This window comes from Apus apus, chromosome 4, assembly GCF_020740795.1.
Source record: "Apus apus isolate bApuApu2 chromosome 4, bApuApu2.pri.cur, whole genome shotgun sequence".
Classification (NCBI taxonomy): Eukaryota; Metazoa; Chordata; class Aves; order Apodiformes; family Apodidae; genus Apus; species Apus apus.
In genome coordinates this window covers 55,591,884-55,618,006 of record NC_067285.1, presented here as the reverse complement: position 1 = coordinate 55,618,006, position 26,123 = coordinate 55,591,884, and the positions used below count along the sequence as shown (strand labels likewise).

At 41.2% G+C, this 26,123-nt stretch overlaps 1 long non-coding RNA gene across 1 annotated transcript; it reads left to right on the top strand.

The window, feature by feature from the left end:
* Positions 1 to 254: 254 nt before the first annotated feature.
* Positions 255 to 24,631, top strand: LOC127384293 (uncharacterized). The gene is made up of 4 exons (XR_007889405.1): positions 255 to 470; positions 1,489 to 1,620; positions 20,710 to 20,830; positions 24,572 to 24,631. It is a non-coding gene; the product is annotated as an uncharacterized LOC127384293 (long non-coding RNA).
* Positions 24,632 to 26,123: the final 1,492 nt, after the last annotated feature.

Below are 26,123 nucleotides of genomic sequence, written 5' to 3'. Positions count from 1 at the left end.
CCCCCCGCGCCGCCCCGAGCGGAGCAGCCGCGGCGCTGCGGCTCCCCCCCGAAACTCCGCCGGAGCCTTTCCAAACAACAAGGGCCGGGAGGGAGAGGGGAAGGGACGGGGCCTCCCAGAGGGATCCTGGGAGCTGTAGTCGGCGGGCGGCGGGGACTGCGGCGGCGCGGGCGGCGGGGGCAGGGAGGGGCCGGGCCGGGGCCGCCGCGGGCCGGCGGAAGGGACGGGGGAGCGTGGGACCGCGACCCGCCGCGTTAAAGAGACCCGCAGAGGTTGTGTGCGGTGCGGTTGGTTTTGGTACTGAGGGGGCTGCTGTCTGAGTAACAGAATCGCGGCTGGAATGGTGATTCCTTGAGACCCGCCGCAGAATCCGCTCATGAGAGATGGGGGAAAAAACAAACAAAAAAAAAACAACCCAAAAAACTCCTAGGCTACATTAAAAACAACTCCGCAAAAGTAAAGTCCTCTTGGTGAGTCTGAAACTGCCTTAGGGGAAAAAATACAAATACAGAAGTTGAGGTATGAGCGCAGAAGCGCGAGGTGCCAGAGCCGTCCTTCCCGGAACCGGTCCCCGCACCGCGGGTAACGAAACGGCGCTTCCCTGCCGAGCGGCTGCCCTCGGGGGTCGGCCGGGATGGATTCAGCAGGCTGGAAGAGCCGGAGGGATTTAAAATCTCGACGGGAATAACGAGCGCGCCGCTTCACACGTCCCCCCTTCCCCAGCCCCTCGGCGCCACAGCAGCGCTCCCGGACAGACCAGCCACAGGCAGCAACAACAAAAGCCTAAGATAAACAGTAATCAAGTTTCAGTAATAATCAAGTTTCGACTGTCCGTGCCTGCTTATCAATCATTTCTGATAGTATTATATTTCAGTGGCGCCTCGGCGGGTTGCGCGGCCCCAGCTGCCCATCCCCGGGCAGCAGCCCCCGGTGCCGGGGCGGGTGTGGGGCGGCCCCGGGCCGGTCCCGGTGCCGGGGCGGGTGTGGGGCGGCCCCGGGTCGGTCCCGGTGCCGGGGCGGGTGTGGGGCGGCCCCGGGCCGGTCCCGCCGGCGGCTGCAGCTCCCGCGGCCCTGCCGGGAGCGGCGGGGATCGCCCTTCGCAGGCACAGCCCGTGTTCCCTGCTGGCTGCCGGCTGGAAGGTGCCTTCGGGGCAGAGCTCTCCAGTCTGTCCACGCACAAATAAATACACCTCCACCCGCACCCCGACAAAAATAAATGAAGGAAGAAAAAGAAAAAAGAAAAAAAAGGAAAAAAATGAAAGGAAAAAGAAAAAAAAATAAAATAAAGGAAGAGTGATATTCAGAGCAATCCTAAACACTATTCAGTTAAAAGGGAAAGACACAACCATTCAGCACCTCTGCTGCTGGTCCTGTCTCGTCCACTCTGCCAGAAAATATTTCCAAATACATACATATATATATATTTACTTACTTACATACATTGATACACACACATATATATAAACACGTATTATTATTTTTTTACAGATTACTTAACTGCAGGCTTCTGGCATGGGTGCGGTGTGCCAGTTGTTAGCACCGGTGCTCTTCCACTTCAGAGAAATAGTCCCCCTAGTGTGCCGCTACTGGAGGGAGCACGGCGGGAACAGATTCATCAAGGTATATTGCATTAAAAAATTACACAGCAGAGACTGTAGCGTTTTAGCAGGAGGGCTTGCAGAAATCGCAGGAGAAGTAAAGGTGAAAGCTTAGCGATATTGGAATCAGTGCATCAATTTCACCATAAATCTTTTCACAGTAAGTTCCATTAATTCTTGAAGCATAACGCATGTAAAGCACTAGTGAGCTGTAAAAGATCATCAAAGAACAAGTTACTTTGCGAAATGCATTTGAAAAAAAGAAAGATGGTGAATGCTGTCCTTGATCAATTTTTAAAGTGCACAAATCCTAGCAGCCTAACCATCCTCACATACATTCCTGCATATCATCGTGTCAGCTGCCTCAGTGGGGCTATTGGAAAGAGGAAGAAGTTATGTGATGCAAGCAGATGGTAAGCATGGGCTCAAATTGTGCTGCTAGGTTTAGATTTCAAGCTGGGTTTCAGTATGGCTCTTTTATTTAAACTACTAATGCAATTGTTTAAGAATCTCGACATTTGAGATTATCCAAGTGTCAGGTAAGACCACAAAATTTTCCAGTTTCCTTAACAAACCAGGAGTCACTTTAGTATAAACAAGACAAGAACATGTAGAATCAGTGTGAATTTACTAAAACTCCCATTGGCATTAGGGTGTTGTAGTATGATCCAATGGTTCATTTAAATCCCATTAATTAACCCATTTCTTGAGGGCTAATCAAAGACACCCAGAGCCTTTTGGCTTGAGGAGATTCTATGGAAGCACCAACCAAACAAGTTATCTGGTCCAAAGACAAAAAATTGCCCCTCAGGTCAAATTTCAAAATATTAGATTTGTATTTTTTAACACTCTGAAACCAGTATTAGTCTGGAGTCCAGCATTAGTTTTCATATATTTGTCGCATATTTGTTTGTCAATTTACTTTCTTGAAAACAGCTGTCCAGAGACAAATTCTGTATGTGAGTTTCATCCCTACTGTATAACCATAAATTGTAGGTCAGGGAAAAGGAGTTCATGTCAAGAACAGCGATAAGTAATAAAAACTGCCTTTTAGATGAAACTTTTTTGCTGAGCCTAATCACAAGCTCCAACATTGGATATAAAATATTTTATTGCATTATTGAAGTAAACATAATGCAGCAGGAAAGATTTCCAAATGACTAGTTGAGCTGTCTGATGGACTGCTTGCCTTTCTTGTCATGGCCATGGATTTTGTTTTCTGCTCTCAACCGTTTGAGTTACCCATTCACCACCAGCACTTTCACTAATCATCTCAACAGTGGGTCACCTGTAGCTGTACTCCTCTTCCCAAGTAAGTGGACAACTAGCAAAACCAAGAATATTAATATTGTGGGTTTCTGTGCAGAACCAGCAATGCTCCACAGTTCTTAATTTAGATATCCTGTATTAGCATAAACCAAAGCAATTAAGAACACTAATGAAATGCATAAGCGGCACAATATTTCAGTCTGACTCTTAACATCTGCATATTTATAGCTGTAAAACTGTATAGGAAAAGAGTTTAGTGGGCACAACTGAAACAATTATGCCAGCCAGTTTCCCCATGCAGAAAAATCCTTAAACTCCACTAAATTAGGGTAGGGGATAATTTCCTGAAATCAGCATAGAAGTTGCAAAGACCTCTGTCAGGAATGAATGTTTCAACAAATTCTCCTGCTATGGTTTTGTTCTGGAAGTTCCAACATTAAGCATGCTCCATTTTGAGGTTCTCCTGCCACATGTCTTGTGCATGGAATTTCTGACTACCCCCAGGTCAGTCGCTGCTTGCAGGACTGCTGTACCCCTGCGTCAGGACACGACCACCCTCTCCCCTCGCTTTGTCCCCGCAGGTTATTTCTGTACAAGCGTGCAGTTACTCAGGAAGCTCAGAGGATAAAGGTCCTTTGAGCTCGATTAATTACACTATGGAGGTCTTTTGTCTTTGTGTACAAGGCCAGTCCTGGAGGAAAAAGGATTTTCTTTGCCTTGCCAGTGCATCAGTGATGGCCGAAAAAGCTGCAGAGTTCTCATTGTACCCGCTAGGATCCATCTCACTCTTTTGCATGGCAAACAGTTGGTGTTCATGAGGAACTGCCACCATATTTTTCAAGCAAGGGTCCCTTGCCTTTAATCCCCCTTTTTTTTTTGTTTTGTTTTTGTTTTTGTTTTGTTTTTTACTAGCAGCAAGAAAACAATAAACAGCCCTCAGCCGTTTTGCAGCCAGTCGGATTACTGAGGGCTTTCCCCCCCATTTTTAAAAAGGAGGGTGCAATTGGCAGCTGCTGGTAGCCAAGAAGAGGATGTGCCCAGCAAAGCAGTTTAGAGAAGGGAGGTTAGGAGGGATCCATCCTCACTGCCTACAGCACCAAAACCACCCTTGTGCATGTTGCCATTTCTGCATCCCATATAGCTGTTGCTCTCCAAAAAACAGCACCTGTTTTGTGATCGGATACCATGACACAGGACAACAAAAAGCTGAGTAACATACACTCTGACCAGGTGGCAGCATGCCCTGCTATGTGTCAACCACATGCACAGTCATGGTGCTTGTGCCACCTTCCAGTTCATTGTGGCTTGTATTTCCAAGCACAAGCCATATTGCAGGAGAATTTAAGAACAGAGCATGCTTAATGTTGTTTTAACTTTCAGAACAAAACCACAACAGGCAAAGTAGCTGAAACATTCTGCTCCTCTGACAGTGTTTTTGTCTTACCTACCACCTTCCTTCCATGAGCATGTGCCACACACCTTGATCCCTCCACTGACTTCCTCTTCTTTTGTGAGTGCATTCCAAAGCATTTTAAACAGGTTCTCCAAAATTTTGGAGTAGACTACTTATATATTTTGCCAGATAAAGTAGGTCATGTGAAAATCCATTTGCCTCTGGTTTGCCTGCCAAGCCGCCTTGACAAAGGAAACAGGAGCTGATAGAAGAGGAGATTAAATTAATATGGGCTTGTTTTTAAAAATAGAAATGACGCTAATTTCTCATGCAAATAGCTTAGAAATTCTGGACTCATATAATAAGACACTGTTCACAACAGCTCCCAACTTTACAGTAAAGAATGGAAACCTATGCATTCCCCTGTGTTGCAATCACAGTTAACCATAGCTCCTGACAGAGATCCATAAACACTTCTATGCCCTGGGCTGACATTTGAAAACAAAATTTGTTCTTCATTATGACACAAGAGACTTGATACTAATAAGACTAATAAAAAACCTAATCAAATAAGTAAACAAAAAATAATTTAAAAATCTGTATATCAAATTATATGCCCAAACTTCTTTAGGTATTTGCACAACAATGAATCAGTGCAAAAAGATTCTTTTAAGCTTGAAAAAACTTGCATTGAGACACTTGTTTTCATCAGGTATTTCCCTTTTGGTTGCTGAAATATTCCCAGGTAAATTTGATCTACAGTTTTGGTTACTTTGAGGATGACATCTGCTTCTTTCAGATTGCAGCTACTTAGATTATTTGGCAAAGAGACTGAGGGAAGTAATACAAACCAGACATAATTAAATGAGATCACTGTATGGTCACACACTTTAGGGTTGCTTACTGGTTGTTAAGCTACCTCTTGTCTTTTCTCTTTATTATTCCTTTTCATATTGATGTAGGCAAATAAAGGCAAGGTTATACTGCAGAGTTCATACAAAAAAGGACCAGTTTTCACTTCTGCATTGGTGTAATACATTGAGATTTCTATTGTGATTTTTTCCCACTTCTGGAATGGAAATTCACTGGTAAATGTTTGTCCTTTAGTTTTGTTATGTTGTTGTGTTTTTTTTTGCCATGGGATCAGTTTACTACTTTACTTCATGCAAGGGAATTTCCCTTTTCTTTCTAGACTAGGCAAGGAAGAAGGAGAGGTCTGGCTGGTTGGCCAGCCATGCAGAAATTTCCTCAGGTCTGTACTGTTCAAAAATGAATCAGCAAGATTTTCCCTCCAGAAGGACAATACCTTTGCACCTACCCTCATGCACTGAAAACAGGACTTTTTTCTATTGTAGGTAGTGTAAGTTCAGCACAATGGAAACTTAATAGTTCAGACATGCTTGGTTTGGTCTTGTAATAGAAATAAGAATTAGTGTATAGATGACCATGTTTTCAGGAAAAAAATTAATGCATAATCATACAAGAGACCAATACTCCAATGCTATGCACAGTCAAGAAAGGATCACCCAGGCTGTTTTGCTGAGCATGGTTTGTCCTCCAAAAACACAAGGTAGAAGATGCAGTGAAGACCTCCCAAAAGATAACTTGATTGCAATGTAGGGAGCAAGTAAAGGCTAAGGGCAGCAAATAGGAGGACATTGCAGGCTGGTCGTGTCTGTCACAGTGTAAAAAAAGAAAGCTCACATCGGAGAATATTTTGGTTAGAGAGCATTTTCATACAATACAGCTGTTTCAGTAATTCACTTTACAAGCTCATATCAGGGAATATTTTCATTAGAGAGCCTTTTCATACAGCAATTTAAATAATACAGCTTGCAATGCAAGTATAATAGTAAATTATGTCAACTAGATATTCTGATTTTTTTACCTTTCTTTGTTTGAATCTCCACACTTAAGCAGATTCCTTGCAACTCGTGTGTTGAAAATCAAGTAGGGAAATCGAAAGATTACCTAGAAATATCTGAAGAAAGAAGGAAGAAATGTCTGAATGCCAGGCAGGGTTAAGATGTGTTTAGCTGAAGCTCCTGTCTTCCCCTAACATATTAATCCAAGAACTACTCTGCAGTGGCCCTGAATCTAAATTATTAAAATAATTTAAATAAAAAATTAAAGCTACCAGATGTCTTGGAATATTTTTTGTACCCAGTGGAAACATACAGTCAAAACCAGGGAAATTAGGCAGTAGAAAAAATAATAAATAATGCTTTTGAGGAGAGTTCCATCTAAGGAACATACAAATGGCTATGAACATTGCAAAAAAGGATCTACCATCAGGAGACAGAGGAAATTAAAGAAGGTGCCTTTCTAACATATCCTCAGACTACAGGGTGACTCATTAGGACCCAAACTCACACCATTTGTTTGCAGAGAAATTAGCACCACTACACATTATCTTCTCTGCAGACTTCAGGATACTTCCATCAGAAAGGTTTAGCCCTCATTCTAAGCAGTTGCTTTCCAGATGGCTGTATTTACTTATCTTTTTGAGGATGATCTTTTGAGGTCCCTTTCAACCCCTAAGATTCTGTGATCTTTTATCTTACTGAAAGAATAAGAAATGTAAGCCTTTTATGTATGACACTAACACTTGCTGCTGGAGTAGGGGCAGTTTCAGGGATAGTCCTGACACTTGCCTGCAGCATCAGCCCAAGGAGAGTCCCACCATGTTAAGCCAACTAGCAGTGCGAGTCATCTTGCTGAGATTCATCTCACTGCAGTCACCTCTGGTGTGGTGGTTTCCATACGCACTACTCATCTACACCTACTTTGTAGTCAGGGGCAAGTTATAGGCAACTAGGACACATTTAATCTCTTCAAAAGGCAGATGTACAAATTGATTAGGTGAATTGTGCCCTTGAAGTGCTTGTTTATCTTCATAGACTATAAACAAGAGTCTAGACAACTAGCTCAGAGGTAGACAGCCAGGCTTGTCACATATAAAGTCAGTACGATGAAACCTTAGCATGTGAGAAAGAAAAGCAACCATATTCTTGGGGGTGAGTGCCAGTCCTGAATGGGGATTCTATTTGTTTGTTTGTTTGTTTCAGTGAAGTGTTTTTGAGAATTTTGAAAATCCTCAGCCTATATTGATAGCAGGGATAGGAGGTCTGATGAATTTTAAAATTGGATTAAAAGAGCTGAGAGCCAGAGTCAAACACTTTGCACTGAAGTCAGGACAGTTTCATCCAGGCAGAGCACACAGGATAGACATAGTCTTTCTGTGTTTTTTTTCTAAAACCTTTAGTGCTTTGGCTTGAGACTTCCAGAGACTGAAGCTAAGGAGATATAAATGTGTTTCTACCATTATTATTTTTTTTTCAACCTCTATTATACTATCTAGGATCACTATTCCATTAAAAAAAAAAAATTAAAAAAAAAATGAAGCAGGTGTGCTTCTGTCTTTCCAAACACAGGAACATGTTTATTTTTTTATTTGCAAGATTTGAATTATTTTATTTTGTTTTATTTTAAGAGTTTTCACACCGGATTCTAACTCCACCAGATAATATTTTTCATAGATCTGAACACTTTCAGGCTCAATCTTGTATTTTCTGACAAGAATTATTATCTCATCAGGAGTACACTGTAATGGAGTAAAGCAGGGTGTCTCAGCTAAGTGAGTGGAACATAAGATGTTGCCTGAGCTTCCATTACGTCTTCCAAATGTTTTTCTACTCCTCAAACCAGAACAAAAAAAACCAGATTTGAGCTGGCAGGTTAGACATGTAGTGCCACTGTCAGGGGGAGAGAAATACACCTGGCCCTGAGATTACACAGTTTCAAAAACAAAATCATGTGAGAGAAACAGGACAGCAGGAGGACAGTGGAATCATAGCTGCTTTTTTGGGATGTCTTGTGCCAAGTCCAGAAAAAATGGGAGGAAGGGAGAACTACATGTAGTTTTAAAAGCAGCATCAATGATCAGGTTCACATTTTAGGGAGGCTGTTGCTTTTCTCTTGCATTATGTCCACCCCTTCTGGAGGACAATCAGACTTGTCAGTCACACATAATGAGATGAACCTTAGGGACAGTGGAGAGAAAAGTTTGAGACAGGTATGGACTCATTCTTGCCAAACTGCAAAATTCAGATAAAAACTGAGGAACTCAGTAAAGGTAATGAAGATAAAAATTCTTTCCTCCTTCTCCTCATCACAAATTGGTGCCTCTGACATATTTGAGGTGGAGCGACAGTGTTAAGAGGCTTTGTCCCTTCGGCAGCTCCTCAGCTCTGTAGCAGAAATGCCACATTCCCATTGCTTCCTCCAGGCACAAACAAATATCTTAATTAAAAAAAAAAAAAAAAAAAAAAAAAGGATGGAAAATATTTTCTAAATTACAGGTGAATAGATAAAATTGTCTACTTGTATTTAAAAGCAAAAAAATTAAGTTCCCTAAAAATCACTCTGTCCCTCCACCTGCCACTGTCTCCTTGAGGGTAACAATATCCCAGTTCACTGGTTAGGCCACCACCTTTTCCACAAGGTCATCCAAGGTGCTCAGCCACACAACTCTCCTATTGGTATGTGAACAGTCACGGTGAACAATTCTCTAGCAAGCCACAGTTAGCAAAACACATGAATTACGCTGTTCACAGAAAACTTATGATCAGGTGAAAGAGCTACATTTGACCCTAGAATAAGTATGTTCAACTTATTGATTCATCTACCTCTACTGGATAATATTAGATAGTATTTTAAAGGATTTAATGTCACATTTTTTTCCAAAGTATAAACCTTGTGCTCATCTGTAAGCTGTGCATATTTACTGTGGGCTTTCACAGATAGCCCTTTGTGATTTTTGAGGTGTAAGCCTCTAGTAAAGGCTTTGATATTTCAGGAACAAAATACTTATTTTTATAGATCAGGTATCATCAAGGTCTTTCATCACATGCATTGTATATTTCACAGTGTTCCTCTGGTGTTTTTTTCCTGAGGAAAACAAAACAACCAAAACAAACAAACAAAAAAAGACCCAGCTTATAGAGTTTGGATATTTAAAAGAGAATTAAAAAAATAATGTTACTAACTAGCCATTAACAGGGTTTTTTTAAAAGGGTAGTACCTACTACAATTCTCTTTTAAATGTTCAATTTTTTTTTTATGCTTCCTCTTCCCAGTGTTTTTAGATTGCTTGAAAGCTTCCTCTGGGTGTTCCTGTTCCTCTGGAAGCTGGATGTGTTGGCAACGTTTCCTTTATATGTGCAAGAAATCAGTGATCCAAAAAAAATCTTCATGGAAAACAGAAGGATGCAAACAGAAAAACACAGGCTAACCTGTGGTTAACTCACCTGCTCAGAGCATGGGAAGATGGAGTGAACTGGGGGGCTGCTATGACTTCATCAAAATAGTGCAAACCATCAGCTCAGGACTGGTCTGTAGATAGCTGGAGTTTTAGACAGATTCACAGCAAGTCAACCCTTCCTATGCCAGGTTCTACACCAGTCTCAGAGACTGCCAGCAAATAAAAGCAGATAATGTGGCCAGACATTACTGAATTACTTCTTCAGTTTAATCACGTTTCCTCCACTGTGCTGCTGCTCAACACTGTAGGAAAAAGGAGAGAAGGAAGAAATAGCTCTTTTTTGAACCAGTAGCACCCCAAGAGGGAGAAGCTTACCCATAAAGGGGAACAGCTCCCCCAGAACTCCATATGAAGTATGCTGAACTGAACATAAGATTTAAGACCCAGCATTGCACTCTACCCAGTGGGTAATTTCACAGAGTGTCTGGCAAAGCACTGACTTTTTTTTCTTCAAAGAGTACATTGCTGAATAAAACCGGCTGTTGTGCTTGCTGCTCCTTAACATTTCTAATGTGTTACTTTTCTAAACAGAGGCAGCACAGGGCTTTTCAGTAATGTAGACAAACTCAAGTTTTGCCTTCCCAAAGATAGGACAAAAGTGACTTGGATTGTCTTCATCCTCAGCAGCAGCAATCTCCAGTTTAGCAGGAAAGCTGGACTGCACACCCAGAATGAGGATGGTTGAGTGGGAAGGCTCAACAGGAAGTTTCAGGAAGGTGAGGAACATTGCTGTGTATGGGAAGGGACTCTCTCTCTCCTGGCTAAGAAAGTTTTCCATCTCATTGCAGGGACTGAAAGCCAAGGTAGATGTCAAGGGAAACAATCTGCAGTTCACTGATCAGGCTATTACCTTCTTGCAAAGTCTATGTCATGCAGCATGGTAAGAAGTAAAACTTGCTTACTAGATCAGCCATGATTCCAGCACTGGGTGTTGGATGGAGAGGGTGTGTGACAGGGTGCTTATGACCCTGTCAATAGGTTATGCCTTACCAGGGCTACAGTGAGTGCTGCCCCTTCACTACCTCCCCTCTGGAGATGAAGAGAGAGGTTTCACTCTTCTTTCATACAACTTCACCCTCTCGCTATGGGAGAGCAGTGTTGTGAGCAGTGGGAGGATGGAGGGGCCAGGCATGTCGGGTCAGCCAAGAACTGATAAAAGGAGGCAGCAGGGTTTGATCCTGGCATACAAAGATGGAGGGCTAAGACTCCTCTAACGTGTCCTGATTTGAGCCAGGATGAAGCCAATTTTTATATTTTCGTATGAATTATAACTACAGGCTCCCATAAAACAGGTTTATGAAATGTGAACTGTTTCTGACTAATGTCAAAGTCTGCAATGGCTTATTTCCATTAGTTGCAACATCTTGTAATCTCAGTAAGAACACAATGACTTAAATATGTAATAAGAACAAAGTATGAAAGAATGAAAGAAAAAGATTTAAGAGTCCATTGATATTTGTGGGCAACAGTGATTTTGCTTTAATTTTATTCTGTAGCAATCTAGATTCAGAAAACCACACTGCAGGCAATTAAGGAAAATATATTTACTATAGGACACGTGGATGATGTTATTACTTAAGCAAAGACAACAACAAGGTAAAAACAAAAGGTAAAAAGGTAAGAACTAAAAATGAAAAGTAAGGATGGGGGAAGTACAGAGCTGCAATCTGAAGGAGAGAGCAGTGCCTGTATTGTCCATGGGGCTTTTTTCTGCCTTTGATTGTAAATTGATTGAGGCAGGAAGTGATTTTTTGCTCTGTGTTGAGATCTAACTCCAGGACTTCTCAGGCTTTTAAAGCTACTCTCATTCTTGCCAGGGCAACAGGAAGGGTGTTAGGATGAACTGTGGGGAAGGGTCCTGGAGGCTTGTCATCCCTACACCTCCTTGCAGATGCAAGATTAGGGGACAGTGTCAGAGGCTCTTGTGCTTCAACTTCTTTCTGACTCAGAGCAGGAATTTAGTATGAGAGTGGTGCTCTTTATGATGTTACAGAGATCTGGTAGAGAGAAAATATGCTATAAAACCATGTCTGTTTTGCATCCAGGTCAGCCTCCTGCTGAAAGCAACTGCCAAGTTTTCCCATGTCTTTTCTCACATTGCCTGGGTTTGTCCAGCTCAGTAGAGAGTCAGTCCTTCTTGCTACCAGCATGCAAACAATAATCAATAACAATGTGGCCTTTGATTTAGAAATGCTCAGAATAGCAATGTTTTGGGAAAAACCTCAGCCAACATGTAAAAATAAGACCTAGTGCTACAGGTCAGCTTTGTTGACTTTAAGAGTGTTATTGAATCTCGCATTTGACCTTTCCAAATGAAAGATTTACTTCAAGCACACAGATACAGGCTGCTCTGTCACACTTCTCCAGATGGGCAGACTTTGACCGGTCTGAAATGAGCTATTTTTGGGGAACACGAGGTGCCTTGAAGGGCTGGGGCACTGAACATGTGCCTAGTAAAGAGCATGCACTCAGGCCCAGTTGTACCAGTGGCAGGTGTTAACTTGTGCCAGCTTCATATATGCCTAAATAACTGAAAGAGGTGCACTTGCAAGTACAGGTATTTATTCTACATAACACACTACAGAATACTCAAGTGCAAGGGGACATTATGATTTATACAATCAAAACACTAAAAAGTTCATGTGCGGCTATAAATCTGCTCTTACATGACCATACATCTGTACTGCTGTTTCCACAAAGCCCCTGCCAAAATCTCAGCGTAAAAAAAGAAATCTCCGGCAATTTGCTGAAGCCAGTGGGAATTGAGGTGATTTTGTGCTGCACTAAACTGAAGGAGGAAAGTGCTTGACATGTTCCTCAAAGCTGCATAAAAAGAAAGTGTAAATTTAAGTGAGACCACATTATGGTGCAAAGTTAGTATTTGATCTAAACAAGCTGTAACTCAGCGTTTAAAAAGTGCAATCTCCTAAGTTTCTCTGAGGGAAAACAGCAAAATGAGAAACATGCTGTGCTTGCTGTTTCCTAGTCAAAGTGCCTAGACAGCACCAGAGATGGGGAAGTGAAATTGCTTGGGGTAGATGTATCATACACTAGAAATGCTGTAGAACATGGTTGAAATGTCTGGGATTGCATTCATCCACTTAGACTCCTAGTTGCTGCCCCCTCTACCTGAGTCTATTTTGGGGATTTAGACAGACTCTGTGTGGTGGCATAGGCCTCATCTGAGTGCTTTTTATGGGGATGCATTTCATCCCAGTTGCATAACTGTCAACAGCTGCAGTCCATAACAAATGTCGTATATGACAGTTTGTTAAATGGACCTGTCTCAATTGCTGCAGTGCAACTGGCATGGAAAAGGTGGAAAGCACAGTAACTGGGAAGCAGCAAGACACCATTTAATGCTTCAATTGCTGCATATATCTTTTCTGTGTGAGATGAAAATGTTTTTCGCTTTAAGGCAGTATATATACGCTGACAGGAATTCAGTTTAAACAGGAGATGCCACTGGTAAGTGGCCACAGACACAGGCTCACACCACACTGTGATCTAGCTTTTTGGAATTTCTGACCTTCAGCTTCAGAAACACGGGCTTGGTAAGATAAGAAGTGCAGCTCTCCTAGGTTACCCACAGATAGGGAAGTGATAAACACTAAGTAGTCTGGCATTCCTTTCTGCAGAGCGCAGGGCTGTGCTTACGTATGATATCATTACAGCGCAACTCCTCATGCCTGCAGTTTTCATACACCATCATCAACTGGGGCATTTCTCCCACATCAGGAAAGCCCCCATGTCATGGGAATCGGCAACATAACTTTGGCAAAACAACACAGTTTAGAATGTCAGCAGCTTTCTAAGAGACCCAGTAAAGTGAATATCACTTTGATTTCTAAGTCATTGCAATTGTATGGAACACCACCAAGGTGCATGTGTGAGGATATCCGTAACTATATTCCTGTCATCTTCCAGAGCGTTGCAGAAGGCACTTTGCCATGCATAATCACCTGGGCTTAAAAACATTTTCAGTATCAGCAGATACAACAAGCTTAGAAGTCTGAAATAACCCATAGTGTTTATTTATGTTTTTCTCACACACTGAAACAATTAATCAAGTTTTTGCAAAGACATCAAGACCTGCAACTTGTGGGAGGGGAGGTATATACCCCTGTCATGCCTGTCATGATGTCTTCTTGGTAATGGGAAATATACCACAGAGTAATCATAATTGTAATTGTGCACAATATCAAATGATACTTAAATGATTCAGTGCTAGTACCATTGCAGCACGTCAGTCCTAACAGTAGTAGCTTTATGCATTGTTCTGCATTGGTTTTTATAATTTTTAGATCCCTCTGTACAAAAGTGAGGCAGTGGTAACTTACACATAGCCTCTCTCTGCTCATGCAGGGGTAATGGAGATCATGCTGCCATTGCATCCAAATTTCAGGACTCCTCCCTCATACCCACTGAATGCCCTGCACCCTGGAGTCCACTGTGCCATATAGGACCTAGGAGGCAAATTGATAAAAGAGGCTGGCCTGCCACACAGCGCTGTCTTCTGCAGAGGCTGTGGGCAGCTGGAGGTGCTTCAGAGCAGATTTTCACCACAGCTTTCACCCTAAGACAAAGTTTCACAGGATGGATCCATCAAGCCCAATCAGAACAGGAAGCAAAGGCAGACAGTCCCTTGCACAGCCTTTGCATTCCATGTTGTCCTAGTTGTACCATGAGCAATACCATAATAGCTTTTGATTTAGTATCATCACAGACTCAGGTATCTGTCATCGCTAATTTTCCCAAATGGTAAGGCAAGCCTGAAGTGCTGCTCAACATTATCTCATTAACTACAATCTTTAAAGATAGCAGTAAGCTGTATAACATGACATGTATTAAGTCATTCTATTGTGGTATATGCTATAGAGTGTTTACGGACTGAGGCTCATACTGACTTTGAGTCTCATCAACTCTTCTTCTTCTTTGCAAGAAATACTATGTCTGCTTTGTTTGAATGAATTATACATTGGCAGAGTGGATGGTAACACTCTCTAGCTCTCTCCGTATGAAAAATTACCACTGTTAATCAGACACTGTTTCACCAGCAGAAGGCTTAAAAATTAATACCCTTATTACCACTGATGGCACAGTCTTTGGTATGCATGCTGGCAATGCATTTACACACATTGGTGGAGGGTTTCACAAGCGAAGGCTCAAATTTGAAGAAAACACCAGAGGAGAAACATCTTCTTTGAGGAAACAGACAGCTCTAGGAAGATGCATATCTGTCCTCTGAACTCTGGAGTGAACAAAACATAAACATGAGGACATCCAGGGGCCAAGATCTCCAGGGCAAAAGGAGATTCCAGTTGCACCTTCCTTTAGCTGTGGCTATTCCTTCCACTTGCAATGGGGAAGGAGCAGGGCTAGGGAGAGCCATCTGACCTAGCTTCCACTGAAGGAGTTGCCTCCACCTGCAGGCAAAATTTCACCTTGTTTTACACCAATGCAGTGGCAGTGAAGCCAATTTGGACTCACTACCTAAACTCACTATTTTCGCAACTTGGATTCACCATCATTTGAACTGCAGGTAGCTCTGCAATGCCCTAGTTAGGGATGTGACCAGGCTTCCAGGCACAGGAATAATGGGAACAACAATAACACCTGCTGGACTAAAGTAGCATTTTGTTCTTGCTGTGCAAATGACATGTTTTCACCTTTTAGCCCCACCACATTTAGCAATACATGATGTATCAAGATTCAAGCTACGCTGGCCAGACATGTCCTCTCTTGGTATTTGTACCAGCCTACATACCAGGGCAGATGGGACCTCAATAACAAAGAGAATGACAGCAATAAGTAAGAACAACATTCTATAACTGGTTTTGGCTCCTGAACAACATGCAGGTTGTCTGTTTATACAGTGGTTTCCATCATTCACCTTGTATTGCATAGCTGGATTGCATCCCAGTCCTGTGAGAGGACAAGGCTGTGTTGTGCCCCCAGGACTGCACAGAAGCCACATGATGCTCCAGCCAGTCCCCTGGCTGGGAGACCAGAGTGATGGGACATGCCTGTTAGTGCACCTCCCTTGAACACAGATAAAGCATGAAGTGCTGTATCCATTAAATGGATGCATTGCTCTCTGCTAAAATGGATTGGCTCTTCTTTTCTCATTCAAGTCACTGGTTCTTTTATGTGAAATAAATCAGGATTGGGCTTTTTGGAATTGATGTAAAATAGCAAAAATCCAACTTAATATGAATTTTGCAATGATAATAACGTCATTAATGAATAAGCACTTCTATACCATTTTGGAGAACTGCCACCATTAGGAAGACTGCTTTCTTCAGAAGGAAGACTATTCACTAGGAAAGGAAAGGTCAAAGGCAATTATTTTGTCTAAATTATCATGACTATTTCTTTTGACAAGAACTAACAATTTCTGGCATGGTCCTTGAACCTAGCTTGAATAGCCTTATCATTGAGTGGTTGGACTGTAATTTTCTATCCTGAGTTTTAATTTTAGGTCAGCATAGGAAATGAAAAAATAATGCTGTCTTGTTTCTTCCTGAAATGTACTAGCTAGTATCTCAGGGCTTCCCAGTTCCTTTCTTCTCCTATTACAGTCTGGAGGAAGCTTTGGAAGACCTTATTTACTGCGAGGGGGAGAGTCTTTTTTCAGGCCCTTCTAACAAAGAAACCCCTCTTTAGTACAACAAAGTAATTAGCAAGAATTCCTGATGGAAGATCATTTGAGACTATCTCAGAGCACCTGTACTAGAGACCTTAATAGCAGCAATACATTCGGGAATTTCATTAATTATATGTGTTTACAACATACAACTGAAGAAGTAGCAATCCCTTTTAAAGCCCTACTTGACATTTCTCTGCTACTTAAATACTTGCCTCTCCTTTCAAAAATTGCTAAGTGGTAAGCTTTGTATGAGTTTTTTCAGTATGTTCTCCCCCTGTAAATTTACTGAAATGCAATGGACCATCTCCCCATTTAACCTGTGGAAGAGGAGTAGATTACTCTACCTCCTACCTCCAAGCTAACTTGAAGCCCAGCTGTACTTACGCAGAGCAGCCTCAGTCCTGTCCCTGCATTGCTACACTCTCACATGTCCCAGTGAGCAAAAAAGGGCATAGGAGATCACAGAGAAAGAGAATGTGCTGAGCCCTTAACGCTTCTGTGCATGACAGCAAGTGATGGCAGTGACAAGCAGTATTGTTGCAAAGAAAAATCTCAGCAGAAGATATTTTAATAGTATTAACAATAGTTTTTCACAGTCAATGTGAGATTCTGCAGAATTATCATAAAAAATTGTCAGGTGCAGTTTTCTTTTCCCAAAGTTTTTTTCCATTTCTGTCATCAGCTGTTTATACATGAATGCTTTGCTGTAGGAAGCCTTGGGAGGAAAGTAATGTTCAGCGACCTGTATGTTAGACAAAACCCAGAGCAGTGGTTTGCAACAATGCATTGCGTGAAACATCTCCTTTGGGATATGATACACTTTTTGACTCCTATTTCTTGATAAAAGGTGGGAAGAGACAGTACAGAGTCAGCTGAAGGAAGAGTTGTAAAGCAACCAATTACTTTGCCATTTGCTTTCCACCCCCCTCCTTCTGCTCCACATCCATATGCCCTGTGAAGGTGCACCTAACAACAACAGTAATAATAAAAAGAACAATAAATGGGAACTGCTTCACACACAAGCCTGTGAAATTATATAAAGAAAATTAAAGCTTTATAGGGCAGAAAAAAAACAAAGGCAGAATAAAAAGCAGATGGGAATGCAGTTAATGAAGAGGAATACGTTTTTGATATGGGAAGGCAGCCTTGCTAAATTTTGATCAAACATATCTGCCCTTTCAACAGAAACCAAAGTTAGGGTGTGAACCCTGAGGTAATGTGTTCATAATGAAAACATATTTTGCTTAGGTAGTTCCCAAAGGCTAAATATGATGACCACTGATAATCCTTTGCAATTTCTTCTGCACCTCTGATGTTGTTGCCCGTAAGAAACGTTCATAATAACATATTTGATAGTTTTAATTTCCACTAAGGAAACATAAAGTCATGTCATAGGTTTCTGAATTCACATGCATAGGGAAAGAGGAACTTTTCTGGGACAGGATTTATTTTCTGTTTCTTCCCCTGCACATGCAAGTCTAGCTGGTTCCAGTAATGAGCGTGGAGCTGGAAAACAGTGTTTGTTGCCTAATCTCATACTTCTGTGTTCTTAAACAGCTCATGCTTCCAGAGGCATATCAACAGGGGGACATCTGGGACCCTCAGCTTCCACTCTTTAAAAAGGTCTGAGGTTTCCTGGTGGCAGACTAAATCCTAAATTCCATATGGATCTGCAATTTCTCATTCAATTAGTCTCATTTTAGAATGCTTAAGTTAGCAAAACTAACTGGTTGGTTTATTTGCCTACTTTTTCATAGTAGAGGGGAAAGGAGGAAAGGGATGAAGGCACAGACAGACATTTTATTTTCCTTCTGTATGAGGGGAAAGGCTGGTAACTTAGAGTAGTTTCTCTTTATTGCTCTCACACACAAAGGGGCCAGGCTCAGTTTTACTCCCAGGGCAGAACCAATCACAGTAACAATTTACTGAAAAACATTATGAGATAAGATCCTTAAAGCTGACAGTCCTTGGTGTTCAGAAATAAATAAAATACATTTTAGTTCATGCAACAGCATGATCTAGACTGCTCTGGCTCCTCAAAAATACAAAAATAATAGGAGGCAGCTTCCCATCAGCCAGAGCAAAAGATACTTTATGCCTTTGGAGCTCAGTTCCAGACACCAGCACATTCCAGATTCTACTATTTTTTGGCCCATGTTATATGGTCTCTTTATTGCTTTAGTGAATCTACTGGCTGGATTAAATTCCCATATTTAAATCTGAGAGCAAAATGGACAAAGAGAAATCGAAGAAGAAACTGAGCAAAACATGACATGGAGGTGAAATCTTGTTTTCCACATAGAGGGCCAAATGTGAAGTCAGTGGAGTGACTTTGATTGTACAGTGGTGGAGCTGTAGGCAGGATTTGGCCCTTGAAGCCGTGGATTACTTGGTTTGGAAGAGAACACGTTCCATTGCAGCTTGGCTCTGCCAAAATATGACTTCTGGACATAGTCCCAACAAGACGGGAATTATTTCAAACAATAATTGCTTTGTTTGCATAGCATAGGATTTCACTCAGTTATAAATACATTTTTTAAATTAAATTTCCCTTGAAAAACAATGATTTAAGAAAAAAAAGTGGTTAGTTAAACTCAGAGTATTCTCAGTGAAATCTAGAGCTTGGGGAGGGGGCTCTTGGAAGCCCAAACCACTGTGTAGCTTTTGTCACGACCACAAAAATACAGTGTTTAATCTCAACCAGAGAGTAAGTTGGCCTCGTAGTTTCCTTTGCCTTTCCTGTAACAAGACAAAAAATTCACAGGCAGCAATGGTACATGGGTGGGGTTTTTTTAATCTCTCTCTCACCCCGCTCAGTGAGGACAGGCAAACCATGGCTTTCAAAACACTTCATCTGAGGACCACACACAGCCTGAGGTTAACACTGTTATTACTCTTTTGTCAGGCCTTTTTTGTCCACTCTGCCAAACAAATTGCTTGTTTCTTTATTAAATAGGATTCTTTTCCAGTAGCTGTCTCCTTTAACCTCAAAATAAACCCCTTCCCTAGAGGAGAATGATCAGCTGTGTTCTCTCATCCCTTTGGTGAAATGGCAGAGATGTTTCACCAAGAGAACTTTCAGAGTGTTCCCTGAACCCCCAACAGAAAAGGCAAGATTTTTCCTCTCATTTTGGGTCTGAAGAATAAGTATATGGTACTCAGGTTGAGATCTGGTTACTCCAACTTCTTTAACTCATTTCAATGGCAACTGACCCTTCAGAAAGTAAAACTCAACTCAAAATAAGACTTTTTCACAAACTATTAATTTCCTCTTAAATTAATAGCTATTTCTGAGATATAAGAAACTATCTAGAAAGCCTTTCTGCTTTCTGGGATTTTTCAAGGAATGAGCAGAATGGCTATGTGTTCGGAGCAGCTATCACTTAATGTATCTTTGGTTATTGTCAGCATTTCAAAGACTTCAGAAGGTTCCCTAAAATATCAACAGGACTATCATTATCTTCCCTCTTTCAGTTTTCACTTCACTACTCTTACATTCATACTGAGTCTCTTCATTCTCCTAGGGCTATGAAAAGAAATTCTGAATCCAGGGGTCCAACTTTCACTTTTTATTCTCAGTTCAGTAAATTCCTTTCAGGTGCAGTCTTTTCTTGAACCCTTCCCTTTGTCTCCCTCTTTTCTCTCATCAGTTTTGTTTTCTTAATTGCATATTAACCCCTCACTTGTTCACCTGCCCATTACATATCTGATTTCATCTTCACTCACTGCTTGTTGCCCTCATGATCAGCAGGTGCCTTATTTTCTGTCTCCACATCACATAGTGTTCCTGGCTGAGCTATGCCATGCCTTCCACTTAGGAAGTCCTGTTTGCTTTCATGCTGGCAGCAGAACACCCTCCAGAATGGTGTGGTATGGTAGTGGACCCCAGGTCTTACCCCTTCTCTGTCCCCATTCTCAGTAGCTCTGCCCAGAAGTACTAGAATCATAGAATCACTAAGGTTGGAAGGCACCTTAAAGATCATCAAGTTTCAGTCCCCCTGCCATGAGCAGGGAACCCTACCACTAGACCAGGTTGTACAAAATCCCATCCAACCAGGCCTTAAAAACCTCCAGGGATGGGGCATCAACAACTTCCCTGGGCAACCCATTCCAGTTCCTCACTACCCTTATAGTGAAGAATTTCTTTCTAATATTTAACCTAAATCTCCCCTCTCTTAGTTTAAAACCATTACCCGTTGTCCTATCACTATCTTCTCTGATGAAACCCCCCCCAAGCTTTCCTATAGGCCCCTTTCAAGTACTGGAAGGTGCCATAAGGTCTCGGCAGAGCCTTCTCTTCCCTATACATTACTAGGGGTAATAAATGCAGTCTTGATCTCATCAGATCGAGATCTGATTTCTGCTTTGGTTAACTGGCAGGTGACAGTTAAGTCTTTCCCTTCTGACTCACTCAGGGATTTGATTTCTTCAATCTGGAATTTTTACTATAAACAAAAGATAATTTTCTATTTTTCAGAGAGTATGCCATCCGGAAGAATGGTGTATTCCCAAGAAAGGCTACTTTTGCAGGAGGTTTTCCCCTGGAAAGTACAATCAACATGCTGAATTTGCTTGGAAATACCCTAATTAAATGCAAAGTAAGTAAATTTCTTTACTTATTCTGGTTAATTACACTGTGTTTTGAAGCCTGTTCTCTTCTTGGAAGGGGGGAAGCAAGGGTACCTGTGAAGAGAACCTGCTGGCTCTACAGCCACAGCAAGGGCCACCTTTGTCTTAGTCCTCCACCATTTCTCGCACTGTGTGTGTTCCTCACAGAACTAGAGTGTTTCTTGGGCATGCTGATCTGGGGACAGAGGGTGAAAGATTCAGCCCCTGGCTCCATAGGATGGAGATGGACAATTTAGCATCTCTGCCCCTACATCAGGGAAAAGATGGCTTCCAACATGGACCTGCAAGGGAATGGCAGAAGTTCACATCTCTGCTTCTCCTCTGGAGCAAGCAGACACATATAGGGCCTATGGAGACAGAGAAGTGTTTCTTGGCATACCTTAAACTAGTGTCACTCAGCACGTTCTACTAGAAACCCCATGAAATTAGCTAAACAGAGATTTCTGATGACTTTGAGTAATAGTCAGCACTTCGAACATACACAATTCAAAGTATACATAATTCCAGATGAGACCCATGTTTAAATAGTAAACCTCAGATAATGCGTATGTAGTAAAGGTGTTAGAACTTGGCATCTATGTTTTGCACTGGTGTGTGGCAGTGCACGGTTTATAAAATAAATTTTCCAGAGAAAAAAATAACAGGAAAATGTGGGTTTGTACTGTTAAAGTTTCCCAAGAGAGTGGTCATACCAGCTGGCTGTCATGTTGAGAGGATACAACTACCTCAAGGAGCATCTAGCAGAAGAGTACCTAAAAGAATTATCCCTCCTCCCCCTTGATGGAGTACTTCTTGTTGAAGGAAAGAGGACTTACGCAGTGCCACCCACAATCTGCTTTTTTTTTTTTCCCCACTGGGACAAAATAAACCAAAGCTTTGCTTCCCCTGCATGACAGATTATACTGTGGAATGTACACAGGCTCCTGGCTGTGTTAAGACAGTGCTGAACTAAACGTGGGAAAGGAAAACGTAGGGACATCTGCACCAAAATATAGACTGTTCTGAACTTGTACAAAAGAATAAGTTATGTCATAATATGCAATACGGCATTTCTGTGTGAAGGAAGCTTATATTTATAGCTGTTATATGTTCAGATGTAGAACAGAAGAGCTGTATGGAATAGTGGGAGTTTCTTCTCTTCCATTAGTAGATACGCAGAGGACCACCACAAAACCAACACAGAATTTAAAAATAACTTGTTTTAATCACACCCAACTGGAAATCACAGTATATTTCTGGTAAGAACCCAGTTGGTGTTAAAATCCTATTGAAGATCCTGCAGAGATGTAGTTTTGATTACCTCAGTGCAACTGTTTGTAGTACAGAAGAGGTCAGAAGAGAAAGTACAGCTCTGAGGGGGCCAGGTACCTGTTTCTTGAAGGAGGAAGGAAGCACTGGGGTTGCAAGCCTGCTGTTAGCATTGCTTGCTGCAAACCGCACACTGTGGATCATAGGGGTGGCTTGTAGCTGCTCTGTCCCTGGCGGAAGCACAGCCAGACCCAGCCTTGTGAGCCACCAAACTGACAGGAGGAAGAGGTATCTTCTCTTCTGACAAGAGAGCCTGGGAAAGCACCAAGCAGGGAGAATATACCAGAAAGCTTGATGTGGAAAGCAACTGGCAAAGCAAATATTGATCTCTCCTGGTCCTATGTAGCTGGCTGTGTAGGTGTCTGGGAACTGGCTAACCAGCTGGATGAAAGGAGTTGCTCTCCCTGAGGAGATACAAGCAGATGAGTTGTGGCAACTCGATAATTCCTTTGATACTGCATGCAAATAATTTCTGCTCAGCAGAGAAAACTTACAAAAATCGGAGTTCAAATAAAAACATGACATCTCAAAATGTCTGAGAAAAGGCTTGCTTTTCCCACAGAGTCTCATCAATGTGAATTACAAGAAGTCAATGTTGCTGAAAGGGAGAAAACTGGATAAATTGAAATGTGGTGCTGGCAAATATCCTTGTGTGCATTCTGGTTAGAAAAAAAAAACAACACAAAAGACAAACCACGAAAAAAACCCAAACACTCATGTTAGCCAGCAACACTGCTAGAAAAAGGTAGACTCTGTTTCCAGACCTGAGCAGCCACAGACATACACTTCCATTGTATCAGACACAGCAACAGAAGTACCTATAAACAACTTATCATATGGAGGTGGGAGAGGAAAACCAGTAGAGAAGTGAAAGCAATTAATTTGATAAAGGTTATTACAAGAAATTTTTGTGTATCTCACATAGCAAAGTACAGAAAGAACATAAATTAACTCTGAGGGATACAAATGGAAAAATAATCCCTTATGAAAAATGTATTTGCATGTTAAGATAGAGAATTCAATACATTTCCAGTTATTAGAAAGGAAGGTATTATGTTATCACAATATTTTATCACCAGAGTCATCTCAGGTTGACATGTAAGCAAGTGTCACACCAAAAAGAGAAGTACATTGGAGTAAGAGCTGTCAAATTTACATCAAGTGTGTTATATTAATTTTTAATAATTTTATAAATATTTATTTATTTTCCCTTCAGTAGCCAGTTAATCTGAAAAAGTTTGCTTACAAATAAGTTAGTTTCCATGTATCTGGATGGTCTTCTAGGGTCTGAGGGATCAGCTTAGTAGTATTTTGTGTAACAGTCATTCTGCAGTCTGGGAACTGCTGGCAGTCTCCAAATGTATGGATCTGTGTAAGTGAACTGAATATATTTGTGTACATTCTTAGTGGATAAAAGTTCTTGGCAATGACCAAGTAAAGGGAAATGTACTGCCTATAAAAATTGATGAGATTAGCATTTTTAAATTTCTCACTTCTTAGAGATCTTTTCCAAAGGACTAAATAGATCTTTTCCAAGCAGTGGAATGCTGCTTAACATGCAGTGTTGAAAAGAGCTTCTATCTAGTCTGGGGAAACAGGTTATGTTTCCAGATATATTAGCAAAAACTGTATTAACTAACCCATTTAAAAATATTGTTCAGCCTCCTGCATGAATAATGAGAGCAACAAATTTAAAATATCAGGCCTATGAATAGCTAACATTTGATAAAGCCCTGACTGTAAGGGGAGCCTTAAAACATACTAAAACAGGTACAGAAGGATTAAGAAATATTTTGATTTCTGCCTCCAGAAGTTGTCATGGCTGGCATTGTTTCATCTATGCTGAATTTTGAGTCTTGTGACAATACCGTGACACAAGTAGACATTTCTGTATGCAATGGAATTTTTAAACTGGAAGACTAAAGAGATAAGCCAGGATTTAATGAAGGATTAAGTCAGAAAATTCCAAGTTTGTTTGTTTCTCCCTTCTCCCTGTCTTTGGCTTGGTGGCAGCCTGCAATTCTCTCAGCCTGTATCTCCTACTGATGCTAATACAGTGGTGATTGACTCCTCCCATACTAGCCTTCAAAGGGCTTCCTGTTTACACCTTGTAGATCTGGCTTTGTCACTGTGAAAATATGAGTTTACTGGAAGGCAAAATCTGAAATAAAATAAAAACTAATACCTGTGATTAAGAAATCCTGATATAATTTTGCAGTGCAGAAATATAATCAGCATGTCAACCACATCTGGAAGGCGGTTCAGTTTATTTAGGAGGAGACACTGGAATGTTAATGTGGGCTAGGTTGGGCCATTAGAAACTTGAAGAATGTAAGTCAGGCACATTGCAAATCTGATATCACATCTTTTCTTTTTTTTTTTCTTTTTTTTTTTTTTTCCAGAAACAAGATGAGAACATTAAAAAAATAAAAGCCAAACAAATCCTTAGAGTCAAGTACTGATGTTACACCATGGTGGAATTTGACTCAAAGTCCAAAATTTATAGTAAATGTTCTTCTATTTATTAGTTAGGTGTTGATCAGTATTTCACTTGTGATGTTTTTATCAGCAGTTTCTTATTTCCCTTAATCCCCTCCCTTCTGCACTGCATATCAGTAGAATAAATTAGCTTCTAAAAAAATCTGCTGTTTTCTCTGAGTGTAACAAAGGTTGGAAGTAGAGAAGTGGTGGGCAAGCCTGATTGCTGATGCTGTGACAGTGTCTTGAAATGGAGACTCATAGGTAGAAACTCATAAAGGTATTTCCATAAATAATTGCTATTTTAAATTACTTTGTCTCAGTGCATCCTTGAGCAGGACCCTCCTCTCTGGCCCTTAACACAGCCAGGTACACTTTCAGCAGATGTGAAATAAAGTTCTTTCTTTCCTAGAGCACAGATGGTTATTGTCCTCCCAGACCTCATCTGTGAGGTTGTTAGGCAGATGGAAATGGACCATTTAAATAACTTCTGATAATTATATTATAGTTAGATCATTCTAGTCTGTTTTCTGCTCTCAGTGGGTTTGCCAAGGAGTTAGGAAGCTAAAGCCCCCTACAGACCTGTGATACAGAGATACTTCACTGATCCTTCCATTCACAGGTCATGGTGCTTCTTCTCAGGTCTCTCATCCCAACGTTGTCACACTTGGACTTTCAGTATTACTTCTCTCAGAGCAGAACTCATAAGAATGACAAGACTAGTCCTTATCTAAGAGTGGTGTGAGTAGCAACAGCCACAGAGAGATGTGAATTCTCCAGAATATGTATTTGCAGATTTGTGGGCAGAATTGTGAGCCTCAAATCAACAGGGTGCTGTGCAGTTTCAAGGAACAAGTTTCTCCTAAAGCACCAACCAGTAACACCAAGTCTTCTGAATCAAGAGGTTATATACCCCAAAATTTCTTCATACTCCAGAATCACAGGAATTAGAGATGTGCAAGCCTGATTTATTGGGTTCCTTACCGAAAGCTTGACTTTCTTGTGCAGAAATAGATAATGACACATAATTTGAGTTTAGTGAAAATTTTGTGTGCTGATACTTTTTGTCCTATGTTTTTCCTTTTCCCCACATGGTAAACATTTTGGTAATAATTTTACCAGTAGAGAGGATATTACTCTTGTCTGCAAAGTGTTTAAATACTGAAAAATATACCTGAGATATAGGGAAGCAAAACAGGGTGTAGTCTATTTGAAAAGGCAGTTATCCAGTTGCAGGTGGTTAGAGGGCAAGATCAGAGCATTCATTCATGATGTGGGTGGTCTGGACTGAGAGCTGAATGCTATGCAAGGGAGTGGACTGCACAGTGGGAGAAGGAAAGGTTGAATTTACTACTTTTCATTTTATTTTGTTAAGTAGAAGTTATTAATAGAATATCTGTAAAGGCAAAATTGTCAGTAGAGCTGGCAACAGTTAGTTTTAATTTATTAAAGGTATTTAAGAAGACCTTGGGAGAA